A 6,577-nucleotide genomic window follows, 5' to 3' on the forward strand; every position below is an offset into this window, starting at 1 on the left:
AAAAGAAAGTGGAATAATTCTTGTCAGTAGTCAGTATCCCATTAATCTTCAATCCTGTTGGATAGCACATCTTTAAGAATCAAAGCCGGTCAAAAGCTTCCGCGTACATGCCGTTGAGACAACATTTGATTTGCCCTATTTGCTTCATAAAATATCACCAACCAGAACCACCAATTTTTACAGGTATGCAATAAGAGAGAATATTATGCTTATTGTTATTTATCATTATTATTATTGTTGTTGTTGTTCTTGACTCCATTGGCAGCATACAAAATGCAAATCATAAAAATGGAAGAGACACAGACACATTCATTGTCCTTACGCGGCGAGAGGTAGGCGTTTTTTCAGATTTAATTTCTTATCCTTACAAAATTGTAAAGCCCATAAAAGGTTCAAAACAATTTGTTGAACAAGTATCTTTATATATTGTATTGTGTATTGCCCACCATTAATTAATGAACTTTGTTTGATGAGCAGAATATTTATCTTTACGAAAGAAGAGAATTTATTTCTGTTTTAGCTTTTTAGCTGCCATTTGGTTTGATGAGAATATTCTGCGTATTGGCGGTAAGATTTGATAGGTGTGTTGCGGTGTACACATGGTGGGATCCCACTGGGAATCTTGTGTTTTTTTTTTTGAATACTGATTAATCATCAGATGACTGCATTACACAGATATTTACAACTGCTATTTTAGCATATATATTACACTGATATTTACAATCAGAAATACATGATTGGGACTTATATTATTACATTGAATTCTGTGAAGTACATGCCCAGACAAATAAGCCCTTACAGAAGAGGGATGTCTATACTCCACTCGTATTCACGAGGGAGAGAAAGTTTTTTTGAAATATTAAGCAAATAAGCACGTTAGCCCCCACAAATGCTTTTGTGGGGGCTTGAACCGCTGCCCTCACAAGCATTGTGAGGGCAGCAGCCCACCACTCCGACCAAGGCCGAAGTGGCATATTTGATTGTGTTAATATTTGATTGTGGGGATTCTAAGCCATTCTTTGAGGACCTTATTTCAACACCTCAATGCTCTAGATCTAAGAAGGTAACTAAAGAATTTTTTAAAATAAATCATTTACGATAGTGTCAAAGTTTACGTACTTACAGTATCTTTGTATCGTTGATTTATGTTAAATTTATTAATTTTTAGTTAGTATTTAAATTAGGGCAATTATGGGTATGTTTGACCCGATTTATAATGTATTTAGACGCTCCTCCAATCTACTTAATTAATCTAACGCTATCTTTAGGTGATTTTCTCTTTAATATGTAATAGATGAAGAGAGATCCCTTCTCCTATTAATAACTCTTTTTTGTTTGTGTGGGTAGATTTATTGCCGTCAATTTTAGCAATATATCTCTAGTATGAATCTTTCAAGTTAAAAACAAAAATGGCCGAGGGAGTAATTTTTTTTTTTTTAAGTATATGTTTAGATTACTTCAATTATGATATATCAAGCAGGTATTGCTAGGCATTAAACTGGACATAGGTCCAGACAAGACTTTCCGAATGCATAATTTGATTTGAACCATATTTATAAATCATTTTTAAACTCAAATTAACACTAGATCCAAATCTCTCATATACCTACCTGTTAGATCTTGAAGCTTTTGCATGTTTTGACACTTTTAGTGTAGCGGGGTGTGAGTGTCAATTCGGGTCATCCCAATATAAAATTCAGATCCGATCCTAAGAATTTCTAATTGAAGCCATGCATCCTTATCAATCCACTTCTGCTTGTTCTCGACCTCTTGCTTCCAAGAACCAACTAATTAATTAAGTTCTAAATATAAATCACATAGTATTTTATTTATGATAAATTGTTAATGTTTCCATTTAAACCACAATTAACACACGGTCAAATAAGGGATTCTATAGAGGCTTACAAGGAAGCCACCCTCACCAGGCATCATATTTTTCTAAGAACATATGCTTGAACTTAAATGGACTATAACTTCACAAATCCAAGTATTAAGCTGTTAGCGGTCAACGCAGACAGATATGCAAATGCAATGGATCGAACGTGTTTAGAATAGGAAAATGAAATGCTCGCCCCGCAATCTGCTTCGTTAAAAGCAGTTACGCACAATCAGCTTTTTGAGTGCCAATTTTGATTGATTTCCAGAGGCCCAAAGTGCTTCTGTCTACACAATAGTTCACTTTCACTGGTTTATGTGATGACTTTCTTTCGGATATGTTGTCTCAAAGGTTCATATCCAAAAGTTAGAAGGTCACGGACGAGAAATGTTGTAAACAGATATAGAGGTGATAAGGTGATCACGATAGAAAATTAAAAGAATAATATTGGCCGGAGTTACTCTGTTGTAAATTAAGTAAGTTTCATTAGATTTATAGTTGTTTTTATCGTTATTTTGTCTAATTTTTTGGTCCAACATCAGTACTTGATAAACGACAGATTGCAGTTGAGCTGATGCATAATAGTCAGAAGAGCCAATCATGAGACGAAGAGTTATGTAAAAGAGCTGAGGCAGATGTTCAAATCTATTATCTAAATATATTGTAAAGGGATTTAGGATCCTTTCCTAGCTAATTACAGATGCGGTTTTAAACCGATCAATGATGAAAAACTAAATGCATCAAATTCTAAGCTCATTCGGTTTTCGAACTGCCCATAAAAATGTGAGGAAACTACACCGCAAAACTTACCAAATGTGAAATTAAAAAAAAAAAATTGTTCTGTAGCCAGTGAGATTTCCAAATTTGTTCAATGGGCATTAAGAAACATGCAATGAGTTGACATGCGTTTGCTTAAAATATATAGGTACCTAGGTGTCAATAAAGCCCTCTTGAATTGGATGGATGTAAGAGAAATCACTTAAGAAAAATGAGAATGGTGATGAGTGGACAAGTTTATTCTAGGAATATACCATTCCATTCCCTTAGGTCTTAGCCATATATTTTTTTTTTCAATTTTACTTTCACGCGACATTCCTATGGCAATGATCATGATTAAATTGACTTTAGTTTATGTTCTTTTCTATATATGTACTTTAGTGTTCTTCCATTGAAGTCAACTTCATTGGTTTTGATTTGGGTAAAATAGTGTGTGTGTGTGTGTGGATGTGCGTGTTTGATGGTGGGGAATGCACTTAAGTGCTGAAAACTCTATCAGAAGCTGTGCTGTTTTTGTAGATTTTCTGAGAAAAAGTCATGGATTTTGTGCTCAATCATGAAAGCTAGCTACCTATATCTTGGTTATGGCCTGTGGACTGTATAAAACAGATATAGGATTTTTCTTAAAAATGGCAGCAACTTAAATCTTAATTTTATCTAAAAACTAAGGGTTTGCTTGAAGCCATGGGTATGCAGTCCTGAAAAATGAAGGAATATATATATATATATATATATATATATATATATATATATATATATATATATATATATATATATTGTTTTTGGGTCTTAATAAATATTTTGTTTCACTTGTTTACATGTTAAAGATACAAAAGTACATGGGGATTCATTATAGTTATATGACTGGCGTTGTATTAAGTGGCCAAAAGTGCTGCTTTGTTTCATTAGTTTCACACTTTCGCTTATTAATTAGTTCACAAGTATGGTCTCATTAATTGATAATATAATTGCTCTTTTCATTTTGCTTTATCGTTTTTAGTAATTTATTATACTAATTCATTAAAAAGATGAACCTCAAAGGGCACTATATAAGTGAAAATTTATAATCATCATTTTGATTATTCTAGGATATTTTTATCTCTTTTTTATGTCTCGAAACTTTATTGAAAGAAAATGTTGAGAATGCAATCAATTTGTCTCTCTAAAGAAACAATAACAATAAAATCGGTTACACAAAAAAATAGGAATTAACTTCTATTCATGCTACTCAAATTTTGAATTTCCAAGCCGGATCCCCTTAAGTTACATGCATGTAACTTACAACCTTCTCACATGAATAGTGAGTAGCCCCACACCATTCACTATTCATGTGAGAGGGTTGTAAGTGACATACATGTAACTTAGCATTAGCCTTTCCAAGAAGTATAGCCATTTATTGAATGACCTATTGCTAGATATTATCTTATGTGATAGCACTATTAATTCCATTTAATTTTTCATGCATTTCTTGGAACTCAAAACAATTATTCTCAGCAACATGCGAACGTTATCCTTATCTGTTTCTGTAAATCAAAATTCAAGTATGGGGCATGCTTACTACACCAAAAGATTTGTGCCCATGAAACCAAGATGAATGTCCCTCTATATCACACTGTTAAATTGATCTTCACAAGAAATAATTCTCTCTATTAAAAAATATGGACATAGATATGATTGATTCTCATTATAGGCACTTCGGTAACAGTATCAAAATACTTATCAACTATACAGCGTCGTAAGAAATTTAATTTGATTCAATATCAAGAATGCAGCAATTTTTTTTTTTTTCCGGTGATATAATGAGAGTCCTCTAAAAGCAACCACAATCCCTGAAAGGGTGTATGTGCTGCAGAATTTGGAAGTCGTTGAAGACTAAAAAGTCAAATCATCTGGAAGCATATAATGTGAGAAGGCACAAGGATGTATAAATGGATAACACATATCAATTGCATGTGGTATCATCAACACCACCGGCCATTGACTTTAGTTGACTTGTGGATTGCATGGGGACAACAGATTGCGATATAAGTTTGTGCTCAATCATGGAGGCTACCTATAACTTGGCCATGGACCATAGCTTCTATTTGTCACGTAAATACCATCGAGAGAGGTTGGTTCTTGATGGAATTGTGTATGCTTGTGAATCGAATGACAATTTTCAAATTGCTAGACTTTTGCGATTTGTTTTGAATTGCGGTGATGTGACCTTTTAATTCACTATTGTTTTGAAGTTGTGATATATATCTGCTAAGTTATTGAAGTATTGTTCCTCGAGTGTATGCGTATTATTATGAGTGTTTGAAGTGCTTACATGGTAAAAAATAAATGAGAAAAAGTGAAGTCTTATATACTAACAATATATACATGATCAACTGTATAATTCTTACCATGTATAATTCTCATCCAATCAAGTAAATATAACTGTAGGAAGAATCTAACATAGGGTAGCATATATGGAGACATGTCATATTTTTATATTAAGGTGAAACCCATAAGTTACATAATAATCATAAAAATAAAAAAATAAATAAGCAGCAGATCTGTAGAATTATGAATTTTTTCAGATGAAGTAAAGAATCAAAACATCTTTTAGACGTTTTCCTTAAATAAAATTATCACTTTCTTGGTTTATTCTAAATAAATATGTAAAACAGATAGTTTACAGGCCACGTGATGACGAACAGCCCAAACAAATAGTAACTTTATGCTTTAGGTGCAGAGCCTGCCTCATCCGCAAATATATTAAAAATTGACTTGGCCGGGCAAATAGGAGTTTTTCAAATCGATAGGTGTCAGACATGAATTATAAATGTGATATTATTCTCTAGGAATTATGATTAGAAAACATAGCTTAAATGGCAACGAATTTAATATGCAAGCGTCTAAAGTTGTTATTGTTGCAGAACATCTCAAATCAAACCCGCAACTTATAAACTACCTAGAAAGTAAGCTCACGAAGTCAAATAGAATTGGGGTTTCTAGCCATTTACGACCAATGCTTCTTGTCATTTATTTATGCGTCCGGGTATTTTGAAGGAAAGCACTCCTTGTGCTCCAATACTACCAATAATGTATTCATTTATCAATGATAAAACTCCTCTGCTAAAGGTCCAAAGTATCATTTATTATTGCTATGAATATTGAAATTTAAGTATAAAATAAAGCATAGCATTTTAGAATATGTAATAAAAAAGGGGATGGTAGCTAGTTTAATGAAGCCATTAAACAAAGTCATATCATTATAGCAAGGAGATGCGATACTAAAATAATATAGAACTAAAATATATATGCTGTAACATATAATCTTTATACTAGAAAATGGCTAATGACGATGAGTTGAAGCCCGATGTAGCAAATGTCTTAAGTCAATAAATATATTTAACTAATAAAATTAGGGTTTTATAATAAGTACTCACCCGTTTCCACCCATTATTACCACAAAATCCGGGCCTTTCTTGGGCCTTGTCCAGGCCCGACTTGACGCAATGCAGCACCTAGTTGTTGACTTCGGAAAGTTTTTTATACCATAAAAACAATTCTGAACACTTTAATTATATATATTATAAAATTATCCATAATCTGAAGTACTATTAATAATAATTTATTATAAGTCAATATTTTAATTTCTTTAAATGGGCATATAGTACACTCATTATTTAACTTATAATTCTCACACCTTAAATTCTAAAATTTTTATTTTCAACACTTTAGTTAATATTTAGATAGAGAATGAGAAAATCAGTTTTGAGAAAAATTTTAACTACAAAAATACTGTAAAAAGACTTTTTTTTCCTCTTTTTTTTTTTGGGCTTCTGGCCCGGCCCTCTTATATTGTTGTAAGCACATCAAAAACCGCATTGCAATTGGGTAACTTCGATTTGACGAGCGACTGATGCTGGGTTAGATATTAGAGCATCTCCATAA

Source organism: Citrus sinensis, chromosome 7, assembly GCF_022201045.2.
Source record: "Citrus sinensis cultivar Valencia sweet orange chromosome 7, DVS_A1.0, whole genome shotgun sequence".
NCBI classification, from domain to species: Eukaryota; Viridiplantae; Streptophyta; class Magnoliopsida; order Sapindales; family Rutaceae; genus Citrus; species Citrus sinensis.